The sequence below is a fragment of the Gorilla gorilla genome, chromosome 3 (genome assembly GCF_029281585.2).
Source record: "Gorilla gorilla gorilla isolate KB3781 chromosome 3, NHGRI_mGorGor1-v2.1_pri, whole genome shotgun sequence".
NCBI lineage: Eukaryota > Metazoa > Chordata > Mammalia > Primates > Hominidae > Gorilla > Gorilla gorilla.
The window spans coordinates 128,300,711-128,315,833 of NC_073227.2; the positions used below are offsets into that span (position 1 = coordinate 128,300,711).

Consider the following 15,123-nt stretch of genomic DNA (forward strand, 5'->3'; position numbering starts at 1 on the left):
GTTAAAACCGCAAGAGGGATATTTTCTTCAAGCACTATTTTTAAAATAAAGTAATAACTTTCAATTAGTGGATTTAAGATGAAAAATAATTCAGAACAATACAAGGTCATTCACGGAGAAGAAAATAATCACACATTCCATGATTCTGATTTTCATTGTTCACAAGAGGACAAAGTCACTCATGAAAAGCAGACCCCTTTCTGTCACTAGGTCTCCTTATGCCTTCACAAGACAGAAGCCTAAGGTAATATCCTCAACTGGAGTTTGCTAGACATTGCAACAGCAAGGTGCGGTAAGTAGGTTTTGAATCTGCTGATGACAAATGCCCCTCCTCCAAGATAAATTTTGTAAAAGCAGTTCATTGGGGTGAAGTGAATAGGATAAGATAATAAGGTTCAAAGAGTAAGTTACAGGAGATAGTCCAGGCTTTATCCTTAGATTATCTAGAAATGATGGAGCATAGATCAGAATAGTTTTTCTGCCACCTCCACCCAGACCTTGGATGAAAAGCTCATCACAGTGACGTTCCCATCATCCTGTGGAAACACTGGCATGCTGATTTTGCTGGCCATATAGCTTCAAAGTCTGCCCTTATCTAGAATGCATCGTGCAAGAAACTAACGTGAACTCTTGTTCATCGTGCAAGGGACTAACAGGAACTTTTACTAAGGGGCTAATTCATTCTGGGTTCCATTTGTTTTCTTCATACAAAAGCTCTTGAGTGTGCCTCCTACGAGAGGATAAAACTCTCTGGGCATTTTTGAAAGTGCTGAGGATAGTGAAGTTTTTTAAAGTAGTACTCTGTCTCTTACTCCAAAAAGGAATCAATAGGCACTTTACAACTGCAGTTAAAGTGGCATTTTCAGTCACACTAATCATGGGCAAGTTTCCTAAGTAATTAAAACCACTTTAAAACAAAAAAGAATGGTGATTATTCATGCTTGGTTTGAGATCTCTACCTCACAGCTGTTGATTTTAGAATTAGAATGTAGTGGTGTGTCCAAACAAGTTTTGCCACCAGGATTAGATGCTAGTCTCACTAGAAAGTGAATTTAAATTCGCTTACTTCAACCCCCATCTCATCCCCACCACATTTAAAGATAGAAAAGTATCTATATGATCTATATGTCTACTTAACGACGGACTCAGCTTCAAGTCTGTAAGGTTTTTTGATTGCAGGTCATTACAGTCTTGACCCTGCGTAATGCCTTCAGTCTCTCCAGATGATCATGCTAGTAAGAGGTCGCCACAACTTTTGATAATATTCATCTTCCCTGGTATTTTGAATCTCCTGCTGAGACACAGGAAGACAGGAAACTAGACTATGTTCACCAACCATTTGAGTGATTCTGTGTGCCATGCACTAGAGCTGCTGATACATAAAATTCCTGACATTTAAGTGGAAATGTCTGCACTGTAATACTCGCCCATAACTCCTAAGTCACATCATAAGAAATTCAATTGCATAAAATATATGCAAGTCTTAGGAAATGTTTGTAAGTTTTAGGAAATGTTGGTCAGGGCCTTCATAGCCAGCTAGATGTTCCAGAAGTGGAAGTGAATTGCTTTTCTGGATGCATTGTCACTGAATTTTACCATTCTTTTCTATTTAATATTTTAGCAAAATTGCACAATAGACATCAAATTTTATCTCATCCAAAGGTTGGGAGAGGTCATATTTTATCTCATCCAAAGGTTGGGAGAGGTCATGTTTTATCTCATCCAAAGGTTGGGAGAGGTAATGTGCCATGGGCTCTGAGCATCCATCCAGCACATTTTTTGCTGGGCATGCTGAGTGCAAGGCCCTAACTCCTGTTACCCAGGCCATTTCTCAGGATTGTATTTGCAGTAAGCAATGTTAAGTAATGAGGTAGCGTATCACCCTAAATAAAGAGAAGTCTTTTTTTCTGTTTACTGTAAAGCAGTAAAAATGCGAAGCTCAGTGGTCCTCAGTTGAGGTGCAAACCCACTGCATATGTAACATCTGTCTTCACCTCTCCAAGTCATCCCCATGGGATTTGAGAGACAAGGGAGCCAAAGGACCATGCTGACACTTTGGATACTGCTATGCTATGTGTAGTGAAGTCCTTTGTCTCTGACTTAGGAGTCTTGTGTCTTCTAGCATCCAATGAAACAGGAACAGGCTAACTTGTGGGCTTGTAAGTAAAGTCATAGATGCTTCACGAATTGACATGTAAATTTTATTTTCTTCTAATACATAAGAATATCAGAAGCATAATACTGTATTAATATAAGTTAGGATAGTAATGAATTATGTATTACTGTGTGTGTATATAGATATATGTATATAACGCACATTTAATCTGTATGTGGCACCCGTAATCAAACACAGCATTTAACAGTTAACGCTTGGCATACATTTTTTAATCTAAGTTAGGATAGTAATGGATTATGTATTACTATGTGTATGTAGATATATATATATATAATGCACATTTAATCCATATGTGGCGCCTGTAATCAAACATAGCATTTTACAGTTAACGCTTGGCATACATTCTTTAATCTTCACAAAACCCTGTGAAGTAAGCAAGGCAAGAGAAGGTGACCCCATTTTATGACATGAAAGGGTTCATAAATGTTAGAGCTAGAACTTGAGTTTTGTTTTTGTGGGCTATAGCTTGCTGCCTCCTTGTCGTAATTACTATGGTCACCATCACAGTTAGGGTTTTGTTAGGAAATTAGTTTCAGAAGCAAACTGTCCTTGGGATAGGTTCTTTGTCACATGCTACAGATTTTTCTTAAAATTACAATTTACTAATTTCAAAGGGGAGAAAAGTTGGCTCCTAGTGCAAAATGGCCTTGAAGGCAAAAGAATCCTCAAGAATCCTCGAGTGTCTGAGCTCACAAGTTTGTTAGAATAAAGCAAACTCACTGTCAATGAGTTTTAATGTCATATGTCTCAGATTATGTTTCCAAAGCCCCCACTCTGCCTGCCTTTCCCACATTGTGCACACTAATCAGATACATGAATTGTTTAGCCATAATCTCTCCAGAAACTTCCAGAAAAGTGAATGATGAATTGCTAGTGTGGAAATGTCTTTTTTCTAATAAAAAGAGAAGATTTCATTCACTAATCTATGGCACCCTTGACCATAGGATTAAGAGTGATCCTGTTATCCCAGTCCCAAGTATTAGGTTGGTGCAAAAGTAATTGCGGTTTTTGCCATTGATTTTAATTTCAAAAAACACGATTACTTTTGCACCAATCTAATAACTCCAGCTGATCCAGCACAATGACACAATATGTTTAGTACCATCCTGTACCACCAACAAAATTACTGTATTTCACCAGTAACTAGTGAGTTGATTTTTTAATAACCTGCCTATATATCGGAGAGAATATCAGAGTTTGGGCAGTTCTCAGAGGATTTTGAGATTAAATTATATCAGAGTTCAGTTCAAAAACAAATAATCGTTCAATATTGTTTTGTATAGCAGCCTTTACAAAAGAAGTGGTGACAAGTCTTCTCCTGGAGCTATATAAAATGAAATTGCCCAAACTGAAAAAAATTGCAGATATGTGGGAATTAACCAACACACTTAACCGGTGGAGCAAAGAAGAAATTGCAAGGGAAATTTGATAATACCTTGAGACAAATAACAAAAATACAGCATACCAAAACTATGGGATGCAGCAAAAACAGCACTGAATGAAATGTATAGCTATAAATGCATATGTTTTAGAAAAGAATAATGTAACTTTAGATCTTAAGGTACTTGAAAAAGATGACGAAATAAAATTCAAAGTTAGCAGGAGGAAGGAAATAATAAAGACTAAAACAAAGATAAATAGAGAATAGAAAAATAATAGAAAAATCAATGAAATGAAAAGTTGGTTCTTTGAAAAGAGCAGCAGACTTGACAAACCTTTAGCTAGATTGCCTAAGAAGGCTCAAATTACTAAAATCAGAAATGAAAGTGGAGATATTACTACTGATTATACAGAAATAGGATTATAAGAGTACAATGAACAAATGTACAAAAAACCTACCAGTACCGAATCATGAAGCAATAGAAAATCTAAACAGAACTCTAATTAGCAGGGAGGTAGAATGAGTAATCAGAAACTTTTCAACAAAGAAAAACCTGAACTGTGGCTTTGTTGGTGAATTCTACTATGCATTTAAGGAAAAAAGTAGCCAGACCTGGTGGCTCACGCCTTTAATCCCAGCTCTTTGGGAGGTTAAGGTGGATGGATCACTTGAGCCCAGGAGTTTGAAACTAGCCTGGGCAACATTAACAAAACCCTATCTTTATAAAACAAACAAACAAACAAAATAGCTGGGCATGGTGACACATGCCTGTGGTCCCAGATACTTGGGCACAAAATAGGAGGACTGCTTGAGCCTGGAAGGTTAAGGCTGCAATGAGCTGTGATCACACCACTGCACTTCAGCCTGGGCAAAAGAGCAGGATCCTGTCTCAAAAAAGAAATAAAGAATTAACACCAATACTTCTTAGACTTTTCCAGAAAGAAGAAAGAACACTTCCTAATTCAGTCTGTGAAGCCAGTTATCACCAATACCAAAGCCAGACAAAAACACTACAAAAAAAACCAAACCTTAAGACTAATATACCTTATAAACATTGGCACAAAAATCTTCAACAAACTACTAGCCAACTGAATTCAGCAGCATATTAAAAGGGATATATAACAAGACCAAAAGAGATTTATTCCTGAAATGCAAGGATGGTTTAACATGAAAATCAATCAACATAATACTTTAACAGAATGAAGGGTGAAAAGTACATGATCATTTCAATTGATGCAGAAAAAGCATTTTACAAAATTTAACATTCTTGCATGATAAAACTAAACATACTAGGAATAAAAAGAAGTTGCTTCAACATAAGGAAGTTGTCATGAAAAAGCCCGCTAACATCATGCTCAGTGGTGACTGAAAGCTTTTCCTCTAAAAGGGAAATGTCAAGAATGATCAGGAAAAGTGAAGAATGCCCAGTTCTCCACTTCCATTCAACACAGTATTAGAAGTTCTTGCCAGAGCAATTAAGCAAGAAAAAGAAATAAGAGGAATTGAAATTGGAAAGGAAGAAGTAAAATTAACTATTTGCATATGACATGATCTTATATGTTAAAAATTCAACAGAAAAACTTTAGATTTCAAATCATATGAGTCTGAATGAAAAGTTAAAAATTAAAAAGTTAAAATGAAAAATTTTAAACTGTTATATCTAATGAATTCAGCAAATTTGCAGACAAAAACACACAGTCATTTGTATGCACTAACAATGAACAATCTGAAAAGGAAATTAAGAAAATAATATCATTTATAATAACATCAAAAGAATAAAGTACTTTGGAATCAATTTAACCAAGGAGGCAAAAGACTTGTGTGCTGAAAGTACAAAACATTGCTGAAAGAAATTATAGATCCAAATAGATGGGAAGACATCCCATGTTCATGGATTAGAATACTTGATATTGTAAAGATGACAATATTACCCAAAGCAATCTACAGATTCAATGCAATCTCTATGAAAATATCAATGGTGTTTTCTACAGATATAGAACAATCTGTCCAAAAATTCATATGGAATCTCAAGGGACTAAAATAGTAGCCAAATTGTTTGTCAGTATACCCAAATTTTTCAGAATAGCAAAAACTACTGAAAAAGGAATGGTTGGAGAACTCATATTTCCTGATTTCAAAACTTACTCCAAATGTACAGTAGTGAAAACAGTGTGGTACTGGCACAAAGATAGACATACAGATTAATGGGATAGAATAGAGACCCCCAAAATAAACTCTCACATATATGGTCAGTTGATTTTCAATAAAGGTACTAAGACCATTAGATGGAGAAAGGATTGGGGCGGGGGCAGGGGGGATTGCTGTTTTTGTTGTTATTGTTGTTGTTTGTTTGTTTTGAGACACAATCTCACTCTGTCACCCAGGCTGCAGGGCAGTGGCACAATCTCAGCTCACAGCTACCTCCGCCTCCTGGGTTCAGGCAATTCTCGTGCCTCAGCCTCCCAAGTAGCTGGGACTACAGGTGCGTGCCACCACACCCAGCTAATTTTTGTATTTTTAGTAGAGATAAGATTTCGCTATGTTGGCCAGGCTGGTCTTACTCCTGGCCTCAAGTGATCCGCCTGCTTTGGCCTCCCAAAGTGCTGGGATAACAGGTGTGAGCCACCATGCCTGGGCAGCATAGTGTTTTTAACAAACAGTTCTGTGAAAATTGGAAATCTACATACAAAAGAATGAAGTTAGATTCTTACCTTATACCCCATACAACAATTAATGCAAAAAATGGATCAAAGACCTAAATTTAAGAGCCAAAACTATGAAACTCTTAGAAGAAGCAGATGAAGCTCTTTATGACCTTGGACTGGGTAATGACTTATTAAGTATGACATCAGAAGAATAGGCAATAAAAAACAGATAAACTGAACTTTATCAAAATTAACTTTTTTGCATCAAATTACAGTATGAAGGGAGCAAAAAGACAATCCACAGAATGACAGAAAATAGCTGCAAATCCTATATCTGATAAAGCAGTTGTCTCCAACCTTTTGACACTAGGGACTAGTTTCGTGAAAGACAATTTTTCCACGGACCAGCAGGGAGGAGGGAGATGATTTCGGGACGAAAGTGTTCCAGCTCAGATCATCAGGTAGTAGTTAGATTGTCATAAGAAGCATGCAACCTAGATCCTTCGCATGCACAGTTCACAACAGGGTTAGTGCTCCTATGAGAATCTAATACCACCACTCATCTGAAAGGAGGTGGAGCTCAGGTGGTCATGCATGCTCACAGGCCTTCTACTCCCCTCTTACTATGCAGCCCAGCTCCTAACAGGCCATGGACTGGTACCAGTCTGCAGCCTGGGGGTTGGGGACCCCTATGATAAAGGATTCATATTCAGAATATCTAAAATGATCCTACAACTCAGCAACAACCAAACAACCTAATTCAAAAATGGGCAAAGGATTTGAATAGACATTTCTCCAAAGAATATATATAAATGTCCAGAAAGCATATGAGAAGATGCTCAGCATCATTAGTCATTAGAAAAATACAAGTCCAAAACCTCAATGAGATACACTTTACTACCATTAGGATGGCTATTAAGGAAAAGACAAACACAAAATGACAAGTGTTGGTGAGGATATAAACAAACTGCATTCTCCATTTACAGAACCCATTAAAAAATAATAAAAGAAATTGCAACCCTTATTGTTGCTGGTGGGAATGTAAAATAGTGCAGCTTCTGTAGAGAACAGCATGTTGGGTCCCCAAAAGAATTACCATATGATCCAGCAATTTTACTCCTCTGTATTTAGCCAAATAAATTGAAATCAAGGACTCAAAAACAGATATTTGCACACCAGTGTTCATAGTATTATTCACAGTAGCCCAAAGGTGGAAACAATCTATGTGTCTATCAACAGATGAAAGGATAAACAATGTGATATATACAACAATGGAGTATTATTCAGATATTAAAAGGAATGGAATTCTGACACACGCTACAAACATGAGTAAACCTTGAAAATGTTATTCTAAGTCAAATAAGCCAGATACAAAAGGACAAATATCATATGATTCACCTTAAATGAGGTACCTAGAATAGGCAAATTCATAAAGACAAACGGAATAGAGCTTATGACTAAAGGAAAGGGAGAATGACAAGTTGTTGCTTATTAGGTACAGAGTTTCTATTTGGAATAATGAAACACTTCTGGAAATAGCAGTGATAGTTACACAACACTGTGAATGTACTTAATGCCACTGAACTGTACACTTAAAAATGGCTAACATGGTAAATGTTATACATATTTTTACCACAATAAAAAAACCCAAAAAAACTCCTGACATTTCAGCATATTTTTAATTGAAAAAAACCGAAAATAACTTAGATATTTACTAATAGAGGATTTGAGTAATACATTGTGACATACTTAAATCGATTTCTTAATGGGCTCCTTGGTTTGACCTTTGCCCCTTTAGAGGCAGCAAAAGTGATTCTGTTAAAATACAAGCAAATGATGGCATTCCTTCTCAAAAACTCTTCAGTGATGCACCATCTTACTGAGAGTAAAGATCAACATCTCTAAAATGCCCTACATCGCTACCTCTCTGATTCCATCTCTTACCACCTTTCCCTTCCTCTTTCCACTCTAGCCAGATGGCCTCCTTGTTCCTGGAAAACTCCCAGCACACCTCAGCCTCAGGGCCTTCACACTTACCATTTCCTCTATCTGGAATGCTCTTTCCCCAGGTATCTAAAAGCCGTCCATCAGGTGATCAGCTGTCTATTTAAAAGAGGCCTTCCCTGAACAACCTAAATGAAGTAAAACACTCCCCTACACACACATACACACACACACACACACACAGCAATTCCTACCATCCTCTTCGTGTGCCTTATTTCCTCCATAGTACTTATCACCAACTGACATTATACATTTGTCCATCCCTTTCTATATCTTTTGTAGAGATGGAGTTTTACCATGTTGTGCAGGCTGGTCTCAAAACTCCTGGGCTTGAGCAATCCACCCGCCTCAGCTTCCAAAAGTGCTGGGATTACAGGCTTGAGCCACCATGACTGGCCTGTCCATCTTTTGTCTTCCCCCACTGAAAAGCTCTTCGAAGGGCAAGCACTTTGTTTTGCTTAGATAGTATCTCCAGTGCTGAGAATAGTTCATGACAATTGGTGTGCTCCAGTAAAAATCTATTGATGAAGAGTCTATTCGGTGAAATTACCAGACAGCTATTAAAAAGGATGAGGCTGATGGATACTCACTGGCATGGCGAGATTCTCAAAATACATTGGTAGGTTAAAAGAGCAGGTTAATTAACCAAAAGTAGAGTGTGATGCCATTTATGGGGGAGCAGGAGGGAAATTATGTAAACATAAGAAATCCGAAAGGATATATCACACTTTTAATACAAGTAACTCCGAGAGGTAGAAAGGCAAAAGTGTGTGTGTGTGTGTGTGTGTGTGTGTGTGTGTGCGTGTGTGTGCATGTGTACACTTTATGTATCAATAGCCTTAGAAGTGTACCAGTTCTTTTTGGTATATTTATCCTACTGAAATAATCAAAGATGTATATATTCCACTATGGTTTATAATAGCAAAAAAACTGTAAGGAGGGTCAATAACTGGCTATTGGTTAAACTTTGAAATATTTTTAAACAATCGACTAGATTTTTTTAAATTCAAGTGTCAGGAAATAAAAGCCTGCATGCTAAGCACAGCTGCTGCCTTTTTTCATAAAGCAAATTTTATTGGAAATAGCCATACCCATTTATTTACTTATTGTCAGTGGCTGCTTTCCTGCTCCCACGGCAAGCAGAGTTACACAGTTGTGACAGAGACCATATGGCACACAAAATCTGAAATATTTACTATTTGGTCCTTTTCAGGCAAAGACTGCTGATCCCGGGGCTAGAATATAGTAATTAAAAATGATTTGTGGGAAGCAAGAGGATCACTTGAGGCCAGGAGTTCAAGACCAGCCTGGCTAACATGGCAAAACCTGTCTCTACTAAAAATACAACAACAACAACAATTACCGAGGTGTGGTGGCACACGCCTATAATCCCAGCTACTTGGGAGGCTGAGGCATGAGAATCAGTTGAACCTGGGAGGTGGAGGTTGCAGTGAGCCAAGATTGTGCCACTGCACTCCAGCCTGGGTGACACAGCAAGACTCTATCTCATAAAATAATAATAATAATAACAAATTTTTTAAAAAATGAGCCAGGCACAGTGGCTTATGCCTGTAATCCCAGCACTTTGGGAGGCCAAGGCAGGTGGATCATGAGGTCAGGAGTTCGAGACCTGCCTGGCTAACATGGTGAAACCCCATCTCTACTAAAAATACAAAAATTAGCTGGGTGAGGTGGCAGGTGCCTGTAATCCCAGCTACTCGGGAGGCTGAGGCAGGAGACTCACTTGAACATGGGAGGAGGAGGTTGCAGTGAGCCAAGATCGCGCCACTGCACTCCAGCCTGGGTGACAGAGTGAGACTCTGTCTCAAAAAAAAAAAAAAAAATACCATTCAGGACATAGGCATGGGCAAAGACTTCATGACTAAAACACCAAAAGCAATGGCAACAACAGCCAAAATTGACAAATGGGATCTAATTAAACTAAAGAGCTTCTGGACAGCAAAAGGAACTATCATCAGAGTGAACAAGCAACCTACAGAATGGGAGAAAATTTTTGGAATCTACCCATCTGACAAAGGGCTAATATCCATAATATACAAAGAACTTAAACAAATTTACAAGAAAAAAACAACCCCATCAAAAAGTGGGTGAAGGATATGAACAGACATTTCTCAAAAGAAGACATTTATGCAGCCAACAGACATATGAAAACATGCTCATCATCACTGGTCATCAGAGAAATGCAAATCAAAACCACAATGAGATACCATCTCACGCCAGTTAGAATGGCGATCATTAAAAAGTCAGGAAACAACAGATGCTGGAGAGGATGTGGAGAAATAGGAACACTTTTACGCTGTTGGTGGGACTGTAAAGTAGTTCAACCATTGTGGAAGACAGTGTGGCAATTCCTCAAAGATCTAGAACTAGAAATACCATTTGACCCAGCCATCCCATTACTGGGTATATACCCAAAGGATTATAAATCATGCTACTATAAAGACACATGCACACAGTATGTTTATTTGTGGCACTATTCACAATAGCAAAGACTTGGAACCAACCCAAATGACCATCAATGATAGACTGAATTAAGAAAATGCATGTATACACCATGGAATACTATGCAGCCATAAAAAAGGATGAGTTCATGTCCTTTGCAGGGACATGGATGAAGCTGGAAATCATCATTATAAGCAAACTGTCACAAAGACAGAAAACCAAACACCACATGTTCTCACTCATAGGTGGGAGTTGAACAATGAGAACACATGGACACAGGGCAGGAAACATCACACACGGGGCCTGTGGAGGGGTGGGGGCTGGGGGAGGGTTAGCATTAGGAGAAATACCTAATGTAAATGATGAGTTGATGGGTGCAGCAAACCAACATGACACATGTATACCTATGTAACGAACCTTCACGTTGTGCACACGTACCCTAGAACTTAAAAGTATTAAAAAAAAAAAAAAAAAGATTTGTGGGAGAACAACATGGAAAATGTTAATGGTATCTTTTCATTCATATATTTATAAATATGTGAATATTATAAATAGGAATATTTATAAAGTTTAGAAATACATAAGACTAGAAGAATATATACATAAATGTTATAAATGATTACCTCTGAGTGGTAAGAATAAAAAGGTGATAGTTGGCTCCTTTATAGTTTCCTGCATTTTCAAATTTTCTATGAAAACTGTATTACTCTTTTAAAAAGCAGAATAAAATATTGGCTTTGAAATATCTGGTTTGCAATGAGTATGTTCTTACCTAAAAGAAGAAGTAAGTAACCTTTCAATGTCCTTTCTTTCTAAAACTTCATTCTCAGTGAGGTTTAGAAATAAGACTTCATTATTAGGCAGAGGGCCAAGCACAGTTACCTAAACCAGGAGGTAACAATCTTGTGTTAGTTTTTTTTTTTTTCTTTTTTGAGACAGAGTCTTGCTTTCTTGCCCAGGGTGGAATGCAGTGGCGTGATCTCAGTTCACCGAAACCTTCGCCTCCAGGGTTCAAGCGATTCTCCTGCCTCAGCCTCCCAAGAAGCTGGGATTACAGGCATGTGCCACCACGCCCAGCTAATTTTTTTTTTTTTTGTATTTTTAGTAGAGATGGAGTTTCACCATGTTTGCCAGGCTGGTCTCGAACTCCTGACCTCCAGTGATCTGCCTGCCTCGGCCTCCCAAAGTACTGGGATTACAGGCATGGGCCACCGCGCCCAACCCCCTTGTGTTAGTTTTATTGAAGTAACTGGCTTATACTTTGCCATGTAAATATAATTTATTCTTTCAGATTTTATTGACTAAGCATGCTGTTAATCAGAGGCCAAAGTCAAAGTCCTAAGAATCCACTTAAGAAGAAGAATATTAGAGACCACAGGAATCTAAGTGTCCTTGTGTTACAACTCTCTCTTTTGACCAGATGAAGAAAACAAATCAGAAATGTTAACAGCATAGCCTGGCCAACCCAGTTAGATTTGGACAGAGGTCCCCATGTGGTTTCCACGATGATTTCTGCATAGTAAATGGAAGTAAATGAGGAAGAAATAAGGAACAGAGAATTCAGCAACGCTTTGGCGTACACAAAAATAAAATGTCAGGAATCAGTAACAATTGTGGCCAGGCTAACTAAAGTGACTAACTGTTCCTATGGGTACCCACCTCACAATAGGTTCATCTCATAAATTAAACCTGCTAAGTCTTCTTACTTCACCATGTCTTTTTCGCCAAGATACTGGCTTTTTTAAAACAATTGTTTTACTGAGGTATAATTTACCTATAGTGAAATGCACAGTTAAGTTTTGACAAGTGCATACATCCAAGTAACCAACACTTCAATCAAGATATAGAACATTTCTACCACCCTGGAAAAATTTTTCAATTTTCCTTTCCAAACAATCCACCCTGTTCTAATGTCTATCACCATAGGTTCACTTTGTTTGTTCCAGACTTCATATAAATGCAGCTATTTAGTATGTACTCTTGTGCCTGGCTTTTTCACTTGGCATGTTTTTTGATATTTATCCACGCTGTAGAGTGTGTCATAACTGATTGATTTTTATTGTGGTGTAGTGAACTATCAAATAAGTATACCATAGTTTCCCCTTCCCCTGCCCCCCTTTTGTTGAAGGACATCTGGATTGTGTTCATTTTGGTGTTAAATAAAAAATGTGTCCTAATCCTGGCACCACCTTGACCGAATAAAGGGATGTTTTCGGAATTGGATTTTGTGACTTTTGAGATTCTGCCTTACACTGTTTTAGATTTTTTTCAGGGGCCTTTCTCCCGTCATCTCTTCTCCAAGTAAATCATACATAATACATGCAAGTGGAGAGGAATGAAGTAATACTGAAGATAGGCACGTTTATTTATTCATTATACAAGACATAAAGGCTAAATATAGGAAACAATATCCTGGCAAGTCTCACATTCTAATCTTGGAAAAAGCTGGTAAATCTGCAAGGTGCGAATAAGAGGCAGCAATAGTGACAACCTATTAAGTTTAAACTATTATCAAGAACCCAGTAATAACTATTATAATTACAGCTTTTATATATTGAGTACTAGTTGCTAGACATTGTGCTATTATTTAATTATTATTATTTAATTATTTTATTTAATCCCTATGCTTGATATAGGTATATTTATCATCCCAATTTCAGTTCAGGAACATGGAGGCTCAGAGAGTACATAAACACATATATAGAAGACACTCAACGGAATATATATGAAGCAAATCATAAGAACTTAAAGGGAACAAAGGTGTTAATTTTTAAATGGCCAGTGGAGTTGTGCAACTAAATAGTGCTAATAACATTTCTACTTTCTCTTTTCATTAGCATTTTGCAAACCATTCTTAAGCCATGCACTCTCTCTGTTCATGCTCATTGATTCTGGATGGGTGTCGTGTGTGGCATTTACCTCCCAGAGAATTACAAACCAACTGAACAATTGTAGTTTTACAAATAGAGTAATTTAATACCACTCTTTATAACAAAATAAGTACTCAGCTATTTTGGATATACTGTAACCAACAATTCCGGCCAAAATCCATGTCGAACAAGGATATAGGTAGGAAAGAGGGTGGTTTAAAATTATCTTTAGGGTCTCAATAAAAATGATTTTTCCCATAATCCTCTATCTTTCTTACCACTTCTGCCCACCCAAAAGATCTCTTAGTATTCTCTTCCTTTACTGCTTCTGCTATTATTTTTTTACCTATATAAAATAAGAGAGATGAAGCAGAAAGTATTCCTTTATGTGGCAAAATCGCCCTGAATGTAATTTGGGGAAATTCATCCTTAAGGAGCACTGAATGAGCTGTGTGGTTTCATGTTTAAAATAGTGTATCCAGCTGGGCATGGTGGCTCTCGTCTGTAATCCCAGCACTTTGGGAGACTGAAGCAGGCAGATTACCTGAGGTCAGAAGTCCTAGACCAGCCTGGCCAACATGGTGAAACCCTGTCTCTACTACAAATACAAAATTTGCCGGGCATGGTGGTGCGGGCCTGTAATCCCAGCTACTGGGAGGCTGAGACAGGAGAATCGCTTGAACCTGGGAGGCGGAGGTTGCAGTGAGCCGAGATCACACCACTGCATTCCAGCATGGGCGAAAGAGTGAGATTCCATCGCAAAAAATAATAATAATAAAATAAAAGTGTATCCATAATATTATGAACAATATCACTTCCTGTATTCGTTTGCTAGGGCAGCCATAACAAAGTACTACAGACTGGATGTTTTAAACAACAGAAATTTATATTTATATCCTCACCGTTCTGGAGACTAGAAGTCAAAACTCAAGGTGTCAGCAGGGTTGATTTCTTCTGAGACCTCTCTCCTGACTTGTAGATGGCTGCCTTCTGACTGTGTCCTCACATCCTCTTTCCTCTCTGTGTCCTTATCTCCTCTTCTTTAGACACCAGTCATATTGGTAAGAGCCCATCCACAGGACTCCATTCTAGCTTAATTACCTCTTTAAAGGCCCTTTCTCCAAATACAGTCTTATTCTGAGGCACTGGGGGTTAGGACTTCAACATATAGTGGTGAGGAGAGGCTGAATTCAGCCCAGATTTCCTATCTGCCCCACACAGCTATTAACCTAGTGAAAATGAGAGATTTAGGAAAACACTACACGTGCAGTTACATCCTGTACAATATAAAAGGGTGGCTGTTGGAGTTGTTAAATTAGTCACAGCTTCAACTATTTTAAAATCATTTATGAATTTAAATTGCTTGTATGGGATGATGTATATAGTGGCTACTGTTTCAGAGAGCAAAGCCCTAGAATCAGATGACATCAAGAATGTCATGTTGAAGATCATATCTGCAAACAAGTAGTTTAAATTTTTAAAAACTTCTCTTAATTCAAAAATTCAAAAAAATGAGAAAAGTAATCTCACAAGTAGTGGTTAATTATAGAAGATGAGAGGTGTGGAGGTTTTTTTTTTTGTTTG

The 15,123-nt window shown here is 37.8% G+C and overlaps 1 long non-coding RNA gene across 1 annotated transcript in view; it reads right to left on the reverse strand.

Moving 5' to 3' along the window:
- The window catches only part of LOC134758352 (uncharacterized), a 79,299-nt gene that overhangs the window by 4,662 nt on the left and 59,514 nt on the right, over positions 1-15,123 (reverse strand). The gene's annotated exons all lie outside the window — the stretch shown is intronic.